The following is a 19,338-nucleotide window of genomic DNA, read 5'->3' as shown; positions in this document are numbered from 1 at the left end:
CCCCCCCCCCGGTTTGTCCTCGGGGCGCCGGGGCGGAGCGGAAGGCGGGACCCGGGCGGAGCCGAGCGCGGCGCGGGGAGGGGCGCGGGCCGAGCGCGGGAGCCGGGAGCTGGGGCCCCGGGGACCGCGGCCGTGGCTCGGGTCCCGGGCCTCGGACACCTAGGACCTGCGGCCCCGACGCCCTGGCGGTGTCAGGCGCCCGCACCCCTTCCGAGTCCCGGGAAGAGGAGGTGTTTCCCAAGGAGCTAGCGCCCGCGCGTACTCGGGGGCCGGGGACGAGCGGCCCTGGCCCTGTCCTGCGCCCACCCCCACGCCCCGGGGCTCCGGGCCTTGCCTCAGAACCGCGTCCAAGCACCCGACGGCGGGTGGCTAGCGCGGGGGGTGCCTCGATCTGCGGCCCGCACGCGGGCGGCCTCCCAGGTACGGGCTGGCGAGAGGATGCCGCAAGGCGATGAGCACCTGGAGACCGGCCAGCGTCCTCCGCCGGCCAAACCTGGTTTTGTTCCCCGCGGCCTTTCTTGGAACGCGTTATTTGGTGGCACTGTCCCATTACGGAATATACCTGCATGGACCTCCCCTCCCTAACCCCGGCTGCGAGTCTGGGGTTTTCTGCACCGCTTGGGAAGATCAAAGTTTTGTTTATAGTATTCTTCCTTCTTGAGTGGAAATTGTTTCCTCCAGGCGAAACAGGAAGCGAGGTGTAGGGGGGAAAGCGCCTCCGTTCACGAAATCCACTCTGCCGGGCAGTGCCAAGAGCCGACTGGCACCTCCCCACCCCCTCGCCCCTCAATACTCCCCTCGTATCCAGCACCTACTGCAAGCCTGACATTTTGCAGGGCAGCCCGGAGAGCCCGGCAGTCTGTGGGTCTCGCCGACCGGACGGCTGGGCGTCCCAGGCTGCGCCCAGGTCCGCAAGCCCCACAACTCCGAGTCCACGCCCAGTCCTTTCCAGTACCCACTCTCATTCCGCCCCCGCGCTTTCGAAACGGCGTCGGACCCGCTCGAGAGCTTTCCATGTCTCTTGTGTGGAAAGTGAGTTGCTGTTCCGAGCCAAAGGAGGCCTATGAACACTGCGGACAGGCCTCGGCTAGCTTAGGTGAAGCGCAGGGCCCTCCGCGTGGGGCCCTAACTCCGGTCTGGGATTTCTCGGTGCTTCCGGCCAGGCAGGGACCGGGCTGATAAAGTGACTGACAAGTGGCTGAGCCCATCAGCAAGAGTGAGCCCAAACCAGCAAATAAAACGGCCAGCACGGGCTGAGTCGGCACTAAATTGCCACCCCCGAATGACTTTAGCTACTGGAGTGCCGTGACGTGAATGACGCGGGATGCAGGCCGAGCCCTGGAGCCGTCCCGGAGGCCCCGGAGGTGGCGGGCGGTGAGGGCGTCCCCAGCAGCCGGAGGAGAGGAACCTTTCCGAGCGCCGGGACTTTTCTGGCCTGGGAGGGAGGGACTAACTCTGCAGCTCCGACGGGGGAGAGGCAACGTGCGCAGAAAACTGAAGTCTAAAGGGCTCTAGCTAGCTTCTTCTCTGGAAGCCGGCTTGTCGCCTTGTTGTCTCTAATGGTAACGTGAGAGACGTCTCTCCCTCATCTGTTGTCTTTGAGCAACAAGGGATGATCTTTATAAACATTTTAAAAATAGAAACATGGAACCAGTCCCGCCTCCACCCAGTAGAATGAGCTCATTACAACCACACCTCATCTTCTGGGAACTAAGTGTTAGCCTTATTTCCTACAAAGAGGTCTCCGGAATACAGCTGCAGTTTAGGGAGCTGGTGCGATGCCCGCCTCAGCAGGGTTCTCGGGCTGTTCATGACCGTACTCCATAGCAGATTTCATATGGGGTGGGAGGGAATTAAGAGGAAGTTTAATGTAAAAAATACTTTTTTTGTAAGTCCAACAAAAATTGGATCTGGTGTCCTGGAAGAGACAAGATGAACAACGGAGCAGAAAGAAAAAAGGTTGCAGGCTAACGTTTTACTTGGTCCGGACTTTGTGTTGCAACAGACTTGCAAAAGCAATCCTGCTTTTTTAGGAGCTTGCTAGGAAAGTGAGGTTTCACCTTGCCAAGCAGAAACCACCTGAGCCGGTGTGGGCACAACCACAGGAGAGTTACTCAAGGAGCCATTATGAAGTGCATTACAAAACAGCTCCTTTGAAGCTGTTCTGCAGCCAACAAAATGCACTTTAAAACTGAGTTGCAACCAGTTGCAGTTTACTTGAGGTTTTCTCCACCTACAGGTTGGCATGATAATGGGTTCGTAAACTGTAGTTTGCAGATCAGATCTCATTTACTCATGGAAACGAAATGATTAACAGTGGGTAGGTCAGGGGGCAGAACACTGATCTTATGTAACCCCACATGGGGCTCTATACTAATGAACAGAATATGAGACACTGCTTTCCAGTGTTTTTTTGTAGTCATATAATGCTTAGAAAATACTGGAATAAGTTAAGGGACACCTATATGTAGCTTGGTGAAAAAATTTGTTTCCTTTTCTTAAATTATAACCGTAAAATATGAAGCTTTTGAGGGCAATAGTTAAATACTGAATTCGAATACAGCTTTAAATAAGTTCTCTTTTGTTTTTTAGAGGGAGAAAGCATGCATGATGCGGGGGGTGGGGCCCAGCATGTAGCCCCCACACGGGGCTCCAATTCACAACCCTGAGATCATGACCTGGGCCAAAATCAGGAGTTGGACACCTATCTGACTGGGCCACCCATGTGCCCCTAAATAAGATACTTTTAAAGTTAAGAGGAACTTGAGGGTGACTTCATGAGCATAACTTTTTTCTGTAGGTGTTTGTTGTAACAACTATACATATTTACCAATTAAGTTGTTTGAATAATGATTTGTACAAATTTCTGAGAAAAACCTTCAGATGAGACACTGTACAGGCAGACATGTGGGTAATAAATTTATTTTTTTTAACTTTTTTCTTCTTTTTTTTAGATGTTATTTATTTATTCATGAGAGACACACACAGAGAGGCAGAGATATAGGCAGAGAGAGAAGCAGGCTTCATGCAGGGAGCCTGATGTGGGACTCGATCCTGGGACTCCAGGATTATGCCCTGGGCCAAAGGCAGACGCTCAACCCCTGAGCCACCCAGGAGTCCCGGGTAATAAATTTAGAATCATTATTATAAGGCGCCTGGGTGGCTCAGTTGGTTAAGCATCTGCCTTTGGCTCAAGTCTCCATCCCAGGGTCCTGGATCCAGTTCCTCATCAGGCTCCCTGCTCAGTGGGGAGTCTGCTTCTCCCACTGCCCCTCCCTGCCCTTGTGCTCATTCTGTCTCATAAATGAATATAATCTTTAAAAATAAAAGAATGATTATAATCTTCAAAAATTTTAAAAGTTGAAATGCTGTTTAAAAAATCTAGTAGCTCATTTTCTTTCTTGGGCATATGTAAGTTTCTTATGCTAATGTGTGTGGATTTCGATTATAATCGGACCTTTACATAGTAAGGCTTTCAAAATGACAAAGCTTCTGTTAACAGCAGTTAGCTTGGACAGCACTAAAAGGACACATCAACACAAAGGATGAAGTAGCCAGTGGAGGAGGAGATTCAGGGCTGACTCCCTCTGCTCAGGGACCACAAGGCCTACCTCTTGCCCTACCCCTAGCTGTCAGTGGCCTTTGGCCGTGCTCCTCTGGTACCTGAAACAAACCCTTTCCTGCAGTAGGGCCTGAGTCACGGCAGCTGCTGATTGACAGACCTGCTTGGCCGCACTCACCATCTGGAGGTGGATTAGGGATGTCCCTTCGACCTATAGAGAACACATGGCACAGCATTAAATTCTGCTCTGCCCCAGCAGCACCCATCCCAGATGAAATTGCAGAGGCAACAGGCCCTGGAGCCCCGGGGCCCACATCTGACTGCCTGAAGGAATAAGGGGTAAGTATCTATGATGCCCTCATGGCACATCTGTGTGCCAGGCCATGCCCTCCACTCTGGCAGCCTTCTCCCCTAAAGATTCTCCCCCAGACTCTTGGCTGAGAAGTGCAGCCAAGGATGAAAGGGACAATTTCTCTGTCCTCATTCCTTTCGCCTTTGCCTCACCTTTTGGGCCCCTGTGCTCATTGACTTTTGTCAGCACTATGCAAAGTGGGAACAGCAACTGAACAGGGGAAATGGGGCCTGAGGCTGAGATGGAGACCTCACGTGGGGGGAAGGGGAGAAAAATCCCCCAGCTGCCCTGGGAAGGGAGGGAAGTTCCGGAATACTCTCCGCTGTGGCCACTGTCTATGAGGGCTGTGTATCAATTGGGCCTGTGTGTCAATCAGCTCTCCTCTTGTGCAGAAAGCTAAAATTGAGGTCTTTCAAATGCTTAAATTGCATTGCTCTGTGTGATCTCTATGATGTTCTTATTAATTGCTTTGTGCTACGACTTCCTCAATTTTGAGGTCCTTGAACCACACTGAAAACAAAAACCACTCTATGCTTCTCTCTTCCACCTCCTGGATAGAAAGTCCTGGTACAGCATTTCTTAATCCTGGGCTTCCGAGATTGCCACATGGCTCAGGATGCCCCCCAGGAACTGTGCAGGCCTCTGGCTTTCATTTTTCACATTTTTAGAAGAGGAGAGAGGCTCATTAGGGCTGCTCCCCCAGACTGCCTGGAGCAGTCCCACGTGGATTTGTGGGGCTTATCCACTAGCAACCTCAGGTACCTCCTGTCACTCCTGGTAAACCTCAAGCCCCCACCTAGTACTCAATCACCTGCAAATGGTGCATGGAAAAGCTACTGCCCACCATCAGAGGGAGGGAAGTGCTGGCAATGTACTGTTTGCTTAAGGGAGGCATTGCTGCAAAAAGTTAAGTTCAATGATGGGCACTGAGTAATGTATAGAATTGCTGAGTCACTGTCATGTACACCTGACGCTAATGTAACACTATATTAATTATACTGGAATGAAAAATTTTAAAACTAAAATTAAAAAATAAAAAACGGGCAGTTAGGCAGCTACCTTTGGCTTAGGTCATGATCCCAGGGTCCTAGGATAGAGCCCCGCATTGGGCTCCCTGCTCTGCTCTGCTCTCCCTCTCTTTTCCATCTCCCTCTGCCTACCAATCCCCCTACTTGTGTTCTCTCTCTCTCAAATAAATAAATAAAATCATAAAATTTATATAAATGAAATTTAAAAATGTATAAATGCAAATGTAAATGCATAGTAGGGAAAAACACATGCTAGAGTAGCACACCCTCCCCAATGAACTTAATTAACTCTCCTCCTCTAAGGTGGTATTCACCCAACATGTGAGGAAACAGGTCACATTATTTTAGCAGCCTATAAAAGTTGTGGCATGCTTATCTTCATGTGATTTGCTTTAAATCAAGTGAGTTAAACACATTTTGTGGTTTGCCTTTGTGGTTGTGTTAGAGCACTAGAAATAATTGCCAACAGTTTCCATCTTTTTATTATTTTTTTAAAGGTTGTATTTATTTATTTGAGAGAGAGAGAACAGAGAGACAGACAGAGAGAAAGAACATGCATGAGTGGAGAGGGGGGGAGTAGCAGGAGAGGGAACCTAACCCAGACACTTAACCGACTGAGTCACCCAGGCACCCACAGATTCCATATTTTTAGTATGTGTATGTTGGGGCAGGCGGTAGCCTCTTTCCTTTATTAATTAAAGCCATGGATTACTGTTCATCACAACTTTTGTTTTTAGTATCAAGATGCTCTGATGGGTGGATTTCATAATAGGCATCACTGTACACCTGACCATATTAAAATAACAACAATAGCTACGTGTTTCAAAAATTTATGGTAACCCAGGTACTCCCCTTTGCTAGATTTCTTCACATCAGTCCTGAAGTGGGTGCTAGTGTCTCCTTTTGCATAGGAGGATTTGTATGTGTTTAAAGAGGTTAAGTATTGTGTCTAAGAAAACGAGATTCTAATCTATGCCTGTCTGACCCCAACCCCAGATAATAACTTCTTGCATCAAGCAGCACATGGGTGCCTCCATGGCAAAAGCGCCTCAGTGCACAGCTGGCGCTTGTTTGTGCCAGCTGAAGGAAAACAAGACTGACCATAGGCCAGTCGTGAAATGCCCCAATTACTTTCCCATCCCAGCCTTTCCTCTCTCCTTTGGTCCCCTTTCTCTAGACATGAATGGATTTCAGGCAGACCTCAACCAGGTGTTTATATTTTTAATCTTTTATCTCTAATTGTGAGGGGAGAGAGTCAAAGGAGTTTAAACTATAGTCCAGAGATGTGGCAGAGAGCTGAGCCCTAGGAAGCCTCAAGAGTAGGACATTAATTTTGCTTATCCTTAAGGCAAACCAGCTTTAATTCCTCTTGGGGTCTGCAGGAACCCAGAGGGTCTCACGCCATGCTGGGTGAGATGATAGGCTTGTGTAGATGCTGCTGGAGTCTAAGATGTTGTTAAGGTGTGTGTGCAGCTGTTCTTACTTGCCCACCCAACTCTGGCACAGATACACAGTCCCCAGGCCAACACTGTCCCCCAAAATAAGAGTCCTTTGCCAGGACCCCTACAGGCAGTGGCATGTTTGGAGCCCGTTTTCACCGACTCACAGAGCCAGTGTTAACCTCTGTAGGATCTGTGAGAGCTGGTTGTTAACAGTCATTATTAAAAATGAAATGATATGAAATCACAAATAAAATAGATATTAAAGATGAAAGTAATGAATACTAAATACTGAAAACTTATCTCTAACTATTTTGTTTGCATTCTATTGTTTCCCAGGCTCCTGAGGTTACTCGCATCCATTATATGTGTGTGGTGGAAATACAACACCATGACGTGCTCCAGTGCCTGTCTTTGCAACTCTGCAGTCGGTGGCCTCACCTTGGTAACTTAAAATAGGCCATGGTGTGAGTGTTCACACCACGGAAACCAGCAGATGCTACAAACCAGGGCTGGGTTTTGAGAAGGCTGGTTGTTAAATAGTTAGCAGCAGCACACCATTGCCTATTGATACATTTTATGTTTTTAGGCACTTTGACACTTTTAAGGTTATTAACTTTGTTTTTGCACCCTACTCTCACATTTCTAATATTCCTAGTACATCTGAATATCTCATTTCAATCCAAGTAGCAAACTCTCCAACAGTGTAGGCTGACGGTGGGCTCCACCTTCTGTTATTTGAAGCTTTCCTATATACTCAGCTCAGCTCCATCCCTATGCTAACAGCAGAGCCAGGCAGGGGAGAAGACCATGGAATATTGCTCTATATAGTTCCCATAAATACACTGTAATCAAATACAATCATCTACATCATCTTTTTCTTCCTGATGCAAGTCTGGGGTGAAAGAAAGAACATGTTTTAGTATTATGTGATGTCCAGATTCCTTTTTTTCCTCCTTTCACTTGCTGTGTGATTTGGAAAAGCTACTTAATCCTTATGAGTTGTAGTTGCCTTATTAGGAAACCAAGACGCTTAATAAATATGGTTATTATTCCAATGTTTGAATGGAAAAAGTACTAAGAGAGTACAGGGGGAAAACGACACACAGAGTGATAAAATTTAACCTCTTCCATCAGGGAGAATAAAGTAGAACTTGGTGGTGGTTGGGTTTTTCTTTCACCTGAATAGGGCTCTGTTTAGGAACATAAACCCCGAGTCAGTGCGTGGAGATGGTCAAAGCCATCTTGCTGTGGTTTTTCTTTTTAACATGCTAAATCTTCCTGTTTTCTTTAGAGCTTCTTGTATTATACTTGATTTGTCCCTTCATAAGCCTTGTGATAGTGGTTTCATTTTTACCATGTACACTGGATTATCCCACTGCAAATCTCCCTGGGGTTCTTGGAAAAATATCTAAAACTGATAAGAAACAGGACATTTTTAAGGAAAAACCCAACTAAGAAATCATTGAATGCTTACACAGTTTGTAGAGGTTTTCAGAAGGTCTTAACTGCCTCTTTGGAAAGGTCAATCAAAAGGCCTATTTTATGTCTCAGGGAACTGCATGGAGTATTTATCTTTTTAGAACACTGAGACAGACTGGCATAAGCCTAATTTTTGATGTCTTGGAGGCCTGAGCTATGAGACTTATCAGGCAGGTTTCTCTTTTTCTAACTCAGCTGGGTTGCCAGGGACCAAACAGAAGTGGCTTGGTCCAGGAAGAAAATGTGCTCCATCCAGAAGGGTGAGATCACACTGTTCCCAGATATGGGTCTTCAACTAGAGGCTAGTTTCCTTTGCCTTGCAGCCCCAGGGGAAGCATTTCTGCCCATAAGAAGGCAGCCTTCCTGTGGCTTGGTGGCAGCAGCATTTCCAGAGGGGTGAGCAAAAGCCAGTGACAGATGTCTCCAAGAGGGAGTAACACACAGGAAAGAAACATGGCACAGCAATCTCCCTTCCCTCTTGCCTTTTCAAAGGATCTTTTCTTTCTTCTTTCTTCCTTTCCTTTTCTAAATAAAAGAAGATATTAGTTAATATTAAGTGTGGCAAGAAGGGAAACAAGTATGTCTGCAGCCGTGACTATGTGTCTGAATGTGTAGGCTTGTTAGGATCTAAGTTCATAGAATGAAATATTAAAGTTGGCTTCACAGGACACCTGGGTGGCTCAGTGGCTGAGCATATGCCTTTGGCTCAGGGCGTGATCCCAGGGTCCTGGGTCCTGGGATTGAGTCGTGCATCAGGCTCCCAATGAATAGCCTGCTTCTCCCTCGGCCTATGTCTCTGCCAGTCTCTCTGCAGCTCTCCTGCATAAATTAATAAAATCTTTAAAAAAATAAAATTGGCTTCACAATCAAAATTCACATGCATGTGAATCCGTACAAATCATATCCATACAAATCCATCTTTATAATCCAAGTAAAAAATTAGTATAAGCAAATATAGCTATTATTATTATTATTATTATTATTATTACTTTATTCTGAATATGGCAAAAAAGGACTAACCCATTCTCCAGGGAGAAAAGTACCTCCAGGAATAACTAGATCAACGCAGTGTTTTTCATGTGGTATAACAACCTCTTCAGAAGAGTGTAGACTCTCTCTCTTTCTCTCTCTCTCTCTCTCTCTCTCACACACACACACACACACACACACACACACACACACACACACAGTGATGGTCCTCAGTGGCAGTTCTCAAGTTTTAGCACACCTAACAACTTGTAAAAAATGCAGGTTCCTGAATCCTACCCCTAGAGAATCTGATTAAATAAATCTTCAGGTAAAGTCTGGAACTCTTATATTTTAATAAGCTTGCCAAATGCTTTTGAGGCAAGAATTGGGTCCCTGGACCAACTTTAGAAAGCCTAGCCTCCCAAAAAGGGAAAAAACACTTAGGCTGGAATATACAAAGTCAAACTGCAACCACACTGGTGTCACATTCCAAAAGCTGACGTTCACGTTTTCAAAACACTTGTTTACAAGCACTTGTACATGAGGTTAAACCTAATTGACCGTTCATGTTCCCAAAACGGCAGTAATTGCTTAGGAAAAAAAATCTCAAATTTTACGGGAAAGAGAAAAGTTGTCAATACTACTCATTTACATACAGCATTTCCAAGGATGGTGAAGATACAGAGCTCTTTCAATTAAGGCAAACTTGTAGCTCAGAGCACTAGGTAATTCACTGAATAGAAGACATTCTGGTAATCCCAAATATTTCCTATGATTTCAGGCTTTTTCAAAAGTCCTCTGTGAATTTTGAGGTGCCTGAATTACTCTCTTTGAGGATCTTTGATAATTTTTTTTTGGTTTTCTAAAAAATATTGTTAAAATACTACACATTTTACCTTCAGAAAAAGGAAGAGAGAGGCACATAGAGATAGACCAAGCTGGGACTGTTGGTCACTCTGATCACCATTCTACCTTTGCTCTCAGCCTTTTTTTGATTAACCTTGGGCAAATTATTTAATTTTGCTGTGCCTCAATTTCCTCACCCAAAAATGAAACATGATGATAGCTTATTCCAAGATAATTCTAAGATAAACATTTTAGATAAATGTCTAAGATAAACATTTTCCCCCAATTTTAAAATCTCTGACGTCAAAGTGTATTTCACTATGATGATGAGAAAACATTGTATCTTAGATTAGTAACATTTTTCTTAGTGGTACATAAATAATGGGTTGTTTAATAATGATGGTAGCTTAAACTAGATGAAATATAATAATAGCTCTATCTTAGGATTTTTTTGGAGGGTAACTGAGCCAAGAAACAAAATGCTTAGAAACTATGACTAACTGATATTATTTACTTAATAAATTAATCTATTAGTATTCTAATCTGTGAATGGATTATAAATTAACTAGTGTCTCCTTGTTGAAACTTTAAATTGTCTCCAATATCCCTACATCATGTACTGCATTGAATGTAAACCCTTACATGTATCTCTAATCATAGAAGTGGAATTACTAGGTTAACAAGCATGAATATATTGAAGGGATGAACTTATAATCATGGTGGAAGTCAGTCAAACCTGGGTTAGAGTTACTACTTTGTGACCTTGGTCATTTTACTTCATCTTTTCACATCTGTTTTAGCATCCATAAAACAAGGATAATAATAACATTCAGAGGCATATTATAAGGTTTAAATAAGATGATGCAATTAGACACAATACAGCACAGGCTCATAGAGAATTCCAAATCAGCATAAACTATTTTCATTAGGACCTTGGGCCACCAGTAGCACTGTATGGCCTCATGCTGGCTTTGGAGGAGCACTACTACGAGTTTTCAACAGTGTCCCCGTGTGGCCGTAATTGAAACAGCAGCAGCAGAAAATAGTGTGGAGTCAGAAATGATCAGTTTCATCAGGACTTCTGGAGGTGGTGACAGGACTATTTGGAAGGCAGAAGACTGAGCCTAGGATTCATGTGTGATCTGAGACAGACAGACTCAGGAAATAATAAATGTTGCCAATCTGGGTATGAGGGTCTAAAGCGATTGCTTTAAAATACTGAAAGATGATCTCATTTAGATCTCATAGATTATATGAACTGGTGAAGAGTTCAACATCATTTCTATGGATACGCATGGGAACAGCTTATCTCTCTGCATAATATAACCATGAAAAATCACTTTGGCAACTTTATTTGGGCTATATAAATCCTGGCAAACTCTAAGACTGAATTTTAGTGAATGGTTGGGATTGGCATGCTGATGCCCAACCTATTATTCATGAAAGGCCTCTTAGCTTGAACTTCTGGAAAAATGGGATGCTTAGAGATTAGAAAGACAACCAGAATTGATAATATAATGAGCATATTGAATATGTTCAATAGCTAGCTCATCAGGTAATGAAATTACATATTTCATTAATTTTATTTCAGAGAATGTCATGTCAATCCCAACCATTAACTTAATAGAATTAAGTTTCAGTTAATTAAGTTTCTATAATTTACTCCGAAGGATCAAGCAAAAGAAACAAGATTTTAAAATACACTTCTACTATCTTAAGTATATGAATGTCTGGAGTATAGAGCTATATCTAATAGTTTTGAAAAATTACTATCAGCAGCAAGTCCACAAAACCTGTAAGATATGGATGTGGATGGTCAGTTTGAATTATAATAAAATTAGAAAATATAATTATAAAGGTTTATATGATTTTTAAGTTTAGTTTGTATTTAGGAATTTATATAATCACTCAATTAATAAAGTTAGATTGAGGACCTAATGTGTTTAAGGGTACTTCTTTTTTCCCCCCCTAAATATGCATGGTACAAAATTTAAAAGGGGCAAAAATGTAGATGATGAAAAGTAAGTCTCCCTGGCTCTCCTGATAATTAGATATTCAATTTCTCTCCTTAGAAGCAAATGGAAGATCTGAAGGCACTTTTAATTAAGAAGTTTTTTAAATCTTTAAAATAAAATTCAGAATTACAACATTTTAAATTTTTAAAAATTTAAAGGAACAAAAGGTATAAATAATCCCCTTTTCACACTCGATTCCATCTGCAAAGTCAATCAAAACGACTAGCTTTTTGTGTATCCTTCCAGAAATAGTTTGTACACATACAAGCCAAGTGTGTGTGTTTGTGTGTGTGTGTGTGTGTGTGTGTAGTGTCCTACCCTTTGCTTTACTTAGCAATTTTCACAATGTATCTTGAAGATAATTTTAGATCAGTAAATAAAGTTTCTCTTCATTCATTTAGGGTTGTATATTAGGGTTGTTATCTCTCAATATAAAGCAGCTGCAATATCAAGCAAGTATATACATTTATTTATAAAAGTAGAATTGTTAGATCAAAGGTTTCATGCATTTGCAATTTTTTTGTTTTAAGATTTTATGTATTTGACAGAGAGAGAGAGAGAGCACACAAGCAGGGGGAGCAGAAGGCAGAGGGAGAGGGAGAAGCAGATTCCCTGCTGAGCAAGGAGCCAGACATGGGGCTCAACCCCAGGGCCCTGGTATCATGACCTTAGCCAAAGGCAGATGCTTCACGGACTGAGCTACCCAGGTGCCCCTACATTTGCAATTCTAATAAATATTGCCAAACAATCTGAAGGACACTTTTAAAAAGTTGTTCTTTAAGTAGCCCAAAGGAACTCAGATATAGTTACATTTAAGTTTTCATTGCAAATCCTGGTTTCATATAACAGAAGGGTAACTGTAGTCTAATCTCTGTCCAGACTACCTTATTTCCAAATTGGTAGAATATAAATAAATTCTTTGTTTTATTTTTTATTTTTTTTAATTCTTTGTTTTAAAACATATGAAATTATTTAAAAATCTTTTTTCTTTAAGGGAGCAAATTGAAGAAAAGGATAATCAGATTGATTGAAAGGGAAAGCGACAGGCAATCTTATGAATATATGTCCTATGCTAGCACAAGTATGCTTCACATTTTTTTGTTCATAATTCAATGAATTGTGAACCTACTCTCTTCTTACTGCTGGAGAAACAGGATGAATAAGTCACACTCCCTAATATCAAATTGCTCACAATCTTGAGTGTGCGTGTGTGTGAGGGGGTGTGTTTACCAGTATCATCAGTTATAGTGGCTCCCTCTTTCCCTCTTTGCTGCACTCTACCTTTGGGGGAATATCTACATTAATCTTTCCCCCTCTTAGCATTTATCACTAGACCTAAGTAATCTCCTGGTTAGTCTATTTTCCTCAGCAGAGAATGGAATCTATGAGGGCAGAATCACTTGCTGTGAGTTTGGTTTTTTATTTTATTTTTATTTATTTATTGTATTATTTATTTTCTTTTTGACAGCCAGAAAGTATGAGAGCTCATGAGCAGGAGGAGGAGGCAGAGGGAGAGGAAGAGAGAATCTCAAGCAGGCTCCATGCCCAACACAGAGCTGGATGTGAGGCTCCATCTCAGGACCCTGCGATCATGACCTGAGTTGAAATCTAGAGTTGGATGCTTAACCAGCTGGGCCACCCAGGTGCCCCAAGAAACTCTTGATATAAGTCTTTTATAACCTTATAGTACTGGCACATAATTTTAAGAGAATAGGTCTTAACTGAATTCTAAGTCTTTATGTTATGATGAAACAGAAGATCTGGGGCAGGGCACCTGGGTGGCTGAGTCAATTAAGCGTCTGCCTTCCACTCAGGTCATGATCCCAGGGGCCTGGGATCGAGCCCCATATCAGGCTCCCCGCTCAGCAGGGAATCTGCTTCTCCCTCTCCCTCTGCCTGCCGCTCCCACTGTTTATGCTCTCTCTCTGTCAAATGAATAAATAAAATCTTTTAAAAAAGAAACAGAAGATCCTGTTTTCCTCTTTCTGCAGTTTAGCAGACACTAAGGACAAAAAGCTAGATGTTGAATTCCTTTCCTTAAGGACACCCAGAGCAGGTTCCTGGCAAGGGTGGGAAGAATCCAGCCTCCTGGCTCCCTAATAAGGGCCATTTACTCACAGGAGTCTCCCCTTAATAGATGATGTGATTGCACTAGAAAGCAGTGAAAATGTTCAGTTAGGCCTTCTGAACACCCAGGCATTTAATAAAGGAGCTCAAGAAGTCTGCAGCATTAGAGCTGTACCTCTCAGATGGAAGGGCAGCAATCTCAGGTTTTGGGGGCGGGGGTGGGGTGGGGACAGAGCACAAGAACCATAGACTGCCAATCCAATTTTACTCAGAGATGATTTGAAAGGAAAAGTAAAGTAATTCAACTCTATAGTGAGAAAAGCATTATTTTTCTACTGCTCCAAACATATAAATACTCTAGTAAAGAATGCAAAATTTCCACGATCTTAAAGATAAAAGACACAATTTCACAGAAATTGAAAAAAAAATTGCCATTAGCTCATGCGTTTCAGAAGTCCCAGTGATTCTCGGTTTCCTTTTTTCTGCTAGAAAATTTTTCCCTGGCACCTCTGTTTGCTGAGCTTTTCTTAGCTGATATATTTGTCTTTGAACAAGAAAGTCCTTCTTAGTGACTCTGAAAGGACATTAGTGAGGTAATCACATAATTTGTTATAAAACCTGGATCACTTTTGAGACTGAAAGAGAGTGTTTCAGTAATTACATGGTATCAAACAATATATATGGTCTCTGAGCCCTAAATCACATACATTCACTTTTTTAAAAAAAAAAAATTATTTATTTAAGAAAGAGCACAAGTGGAGGGCAGAGGGAGAGGGAGAAGCAGGCTCCCCATTGAGCAGGGAGCTGATGTGGACTTGATCCCGGGACCCTGAAATCATGGCCTGAGCCAAAGGCAGAGGCTTACCTGACTGAGCCATATAGGCAACCACATATTCACTTTTTATCAAAGATTAGCTTAATTTACAATAAGTATTTTCATAACACGTGAAATGTACACACAATTTTTGCTTTTTTCCTACTATTGGCTTTCCAATCTGCCTAGGATTCTTTTTTTTCTTTTTAATGATGCAACAAATATGTTTGTTTTTTAAGATGGCAATGTTAAAAGTCCTTCATTTCTATGTTCCTGAGCCTCTGTTTTCCCTCCTCACAGGGAACTGTCGCTGCTGACAGTTTGGAGAGTGTCCTTCCAGACATTTCCAACACTGTATTTCGCAGGCTCTCTCAAATGAGAGAAGGATCCCTTGGCTTCGTGGTGTGAAACACACTGAATCTTATTGATGACTATGATCTGATGTCACAATATTATTGGTAATAATTATAAGTATAAGGCAGGCTTATTAGTTTCCTAGTCATGCTCTTATCAAAATACCACTATCTAGGTGGCTGGAATGACAGAAATGTATTATCTCACATCTGAAGGCTAGAAATCCAAAATCAAGTGTTCCCTCTGAAACCTGTAGGGGAATCCTTCCTTGTCTCTCCCTAGCATCTGTGGTTTGCCGGAGATCCTTGGCATTCTTTGGTTTGCAGTCACACAACTACAGTCTCTGCCTTGTCAACATATGACATTCTTTTTCTATGTCTCTATCTTCACATGGCTGTCTTCTTATAAGGACACTAGTTGCATTGGATGAGGGGTCCACGCTACTCCATTATGATGTCATCTTAACTAATTACATCTACAACAACCCTATTTTCAGATAAGGTCATATTCTGAGGTGCAGAGGTCTAGGACTTCAACACATTTTTTTTTTTTTGGAGGACATAATTCTGTTTTTAACAGTAGATAAACTTAAAAAAAAACAGTAGATAAACTTTGTAAATAAAAAATTTAAGGCTACTGTCTGTAACAGATATTCAGTAACACCTGGAAGTTTGGTTGTTTCTTCCCATGTTCCAAAGAATCTAGGGGGGCAATTCTTGATAGACATAGAGAAACCTGAATGAACCGACCTCAGCTAACTAGAATCCTCAACTGTTTGACAAAGATGTATTTGCACTTGCCTTTTCAAAAGAGAAGTCATTAACAAGAAAATAATCAGATATCATGAGTATAACTTTTTAAAAATATTTTATTTATTTGAGAGAAAGCAGAGCACGAGAGAGACCATAAGTGGGGGGAGAGACAGAGGGAAAAGAAGACTCCCCGCCAAGCAGACAGCCCAATGTGGGGATCAATCTCAGAACCCCGGGATCATGACCTGAGCAGATGCTTAACTGACTGGGCCACTCTGGCGCCCCTCAGGGGTATAATCTTTTGTTTTGTTTTGTTTTTTTAAGATTTTATTTATTTATCCACAGAGACAGAGAGAGACACACGCGCGCGCGCGCGCACACACACACACACACACACACACACAGAGGCAGAGGGAGAAGCAGGCCCAATGCAGGGAGCCCGACATGGGACTCGATCCCGGGTCTCCGGGATCGCGCCCTGGGCTGAAGGCGGCGCTAAACCGCTGAGCCACCCGGGCTGCCCAGGGGTATAATCTTTTTATTAAATGTTAAGCAGGTACAAAATGGTATTTACAAATTATGTGTGTGGTTAGAAAATTCTAATACAATGAGCACCCGTGGCCCTACCGCACCGGTTTAAAAAAATAAAACATTACCATATCTTTGAAGTGTCCTATATGATCTTTTTAATGGTAAAGTTACTATATTGACACATGCTTATTGAAAAAAATTGTATATAATTAGAATTCTATGATGTAAAAATTTGAAGTCTTCTCATGCCAGAGGTACCCCCTAGACAAAGACAGAAGAGAAAATTGCTGAGCTATGTCCTTTAGCAGTTTTTGCAAGAGGACACAGTCTAGCTCCCAAGTAAAGAGATTAGACTTAAGAATATGGACTATATAGAGATGATGTAAGTAGGTGGTATGTTTGTTAAATGAATGATTCACTCTTTGTAATAAAGAAAGAGAACTTCATGGTATGTCTATACCCTAGTTGATGTAACCTATGATGGATGTTGGAGTTATTTTCATTTTTTGCTTTTACAATTAATGTTGCAGTGAACCTTGTCTAGATACCCTTGCACACTTGTGCAAGTCTATCTATAAGGTAAATTCATAGAGTGTTGGGTAAAAGTCACAAATGTGTTTTTTAAACTTACGTAATTTGAGTTGGTTTTCTTTTTTTTTTTAATTTTTTTTTTTTTTTTATTTATTCATGATAGGCACACAGTGAGAGAGGGAGAGGCAGAGACACAGGCAGAGGGAGAAGCAGGCTCCATGCACCGGGAGCCTGACGTGGGATTCGATCCCGGATCTCCAGGATCGCGCCCTGGGCCAAAGGCAAGCGCCAAACCGCTGCGCCACCCAGGGATCCCGAGTTGGTTTTCTGATACATCCCATTAAAATGCTTCCAAGTAGAAGAGTTGTTCCACCAGTCTTCAGAAAATGAGAACAAGTCAACACTTGAACCCAAATTTAATATTGTAGACTATAACTTACACATAGATGATCTCAGTTCACAAAGGGGATCAGGGAAAGCCCCGTGATATAAAGCCACTTGTTGGAATTTGGAATTTCCTGGGGTGAGTACTTTACTATTATGATTAACAGTGAATCATTCATTTAACAAACATACCACCTACTTACATCATCTCTATATAGTCCATATTCTTAAGTCTAATCTCTTTACTTGGGAGCTAGACTGTGTCCTCTTGCAAAAACTGCTAAAGGACATAGCTCAGCAATTTTCTCTTCTGTCTCCCATAAAACCTACTTTGTATCTCTACTGGGATTGTTTGGGTCAACTACAAATATGCTATTTCTTCATACCTCATTTCTGTATTCACCTTCATAGTAAGATCCCTGAAATAATTTTCAGTACTGTCTGTTTTAATTTGCTCCTCTCATTCATACTTGCACCCATTCCAATTGGGTTATCATATCCATCGTCCATTAAAACTGCTTTTACCAAGAATATTAGTAACCTCCATATTGCTTGCAAAATCTTCCTCTTTTGTACTCATCACCACAATTCCATATTTTAATTATATTTATTTATTGAATATCTCTCCCTACTAAAAGATGAGCTCCATAAGGGCAGAGATTTTATCTGCTTTATTTTTTTTTCAATTTGTCTCCAGCATGTAGAACATTGCCCATAGTAATAAATCAATAATACTTGCCCAACAAATATATACATATATTTATTTGAGCTTATGCTGTACGTGAGGAAAGACAGTAAGCAAAACAAGCATTTAAACATATATAGTCAGATGGTAAAATATGCTATCAAGAAAGAGCAGGTTAGGAGAATGGGGAATACTATGCCATTCTTGGGGGTAAAAGCATTGCTCTTTTATAAGATGATCAGAAGCTGCTTCTCTAATGAGGCAACATGTGAACAGAGAACTGAAGGAAGTAAGGGAGTAAGTCATATGGAAGAAGAACAACCTAAGAATAGAATACAGAAAGTGCTAATGTCCTGAGGTGCAAATTTTCTTGGATTGCTGAGAAACATCAAGGAAACCAGCATAGGAAGAGCAGAGTAGATGAAACAGAGAGTCCCAGGATGTGTGCTCTAGAAGAATTGGGAGGTTTGGTTAGATCAGATCTTGTGAGATTTTAGCATTTACTCTGGAGTGGGAAAGAAATCCCTGGACAGTTTTGAAAAGAGGAATGGCACAATACAACACTGTAGCCTGCGGGCTGAGAAAAGACTATATGGAGCCTGGTAGAAAGAGGCAAACCAGTTAAGAGGTTAGAGCAAAAATATAGGTAAGCTGAATGCAGCAACATGTAAAAAGGATTATATACCATGACCAATTGGATTGTTGCAAGAATAACAAGATTGGTTTAACACCTGAATATTAATCAATGTAATATACCATATTAAAAGAATGAAAGACAAGAGCATAAGGTCGTCTCGATGGGTGTAGGAAAAAAAAAAACAAAACAAGACAATCCAACACCCTTTTATGATGAAAATGCTTAACAAACAGAAAGGGAAGGGAACTTCTTCAACCTAGTAAGGGTATCTACAAAACACCCACAGCTAACATCATAAACCATGAAGAAGACTGGATGCTTTTCCACTAAGAACAGTAACAATACAGGATGTGCATTCTCATCACCTCTATTCAACACTGTACTGGAGATTCTAGGCAGAGTAATCAGGCTTAGAAAATCTAATTAGATTTAGAAAAATCTAATGCAGCTACAGGAAAAACTATTAGAATAAAAGTGAGTTATCAAGGTTACTGGATACACTATCGACATACAAAAATCAACTGGGTATCTATTGCAATGAACATTTGATTGAATGTTCTGTCTTCTGGCAATGAATAATCCATAAACAAAATTAAGAAAACAGTTTCATTTATAGTAGCTTCATAATAAAATACTTAAAAATAAATTTAATAAGGGTAAGACTCATATGTTGAAAAGTGGAAAACATTGGTGAAGGAAATTAAAGAAGACCTAAAGAAATGGAAGGGGCTTCCATGTTCATTTTTTAGATTTAATGTTCTTAAGATGACAATACTCCTGAAACTGATCTACAGATTCAACATAATTCCTACCAAAACCTTAGCTGCCTTTCTGTCAGCAACTGAGAAGCTGATAGTAAGTTCATATGAAAATTTAGAAATCTGAAATAG

General features: G+C 41.8%; 1 long non-coding RNA gene across 1 annotated transcript; it reads left to right on the top strand.

Annotated features, from left to right (window-relative positions):
* The first annotated feature begins 23 nt into the window (after window positions 1-23).
* LOC118353971 (uncharacterized) lies at window positions 24-13,957 on the top strand. Its single transcript, XR_004813721.2, has 3 exons — window positions 24-1,562; window positions 3,687-3,901; window positions 6,721-13,957. It is a non-coding gene; the product is annotated as an uncharacterized LOC118353971 (long non-coding RNA).
* The last annotated feature ends 5,381 nt before the right edge of the window (window positions 13,958-19,338 follow it).

This window comes from Canis lupus, chromosome 2, assembly GCF_003254725.2.
Source record: "Canis lupus dingo isolate Sandy chromosome 2, ASM325472v2, whole genome shotgun sequence".
NCBI classification, from domain to species: Eukaryota; Metazoa; Chordata; class Mammalia; order Carnivora; family Canidae; genus Canis; species Canis lupus.
This window is presented reverse-complemented; position numbering and strand designations above follow the sequence as displayed.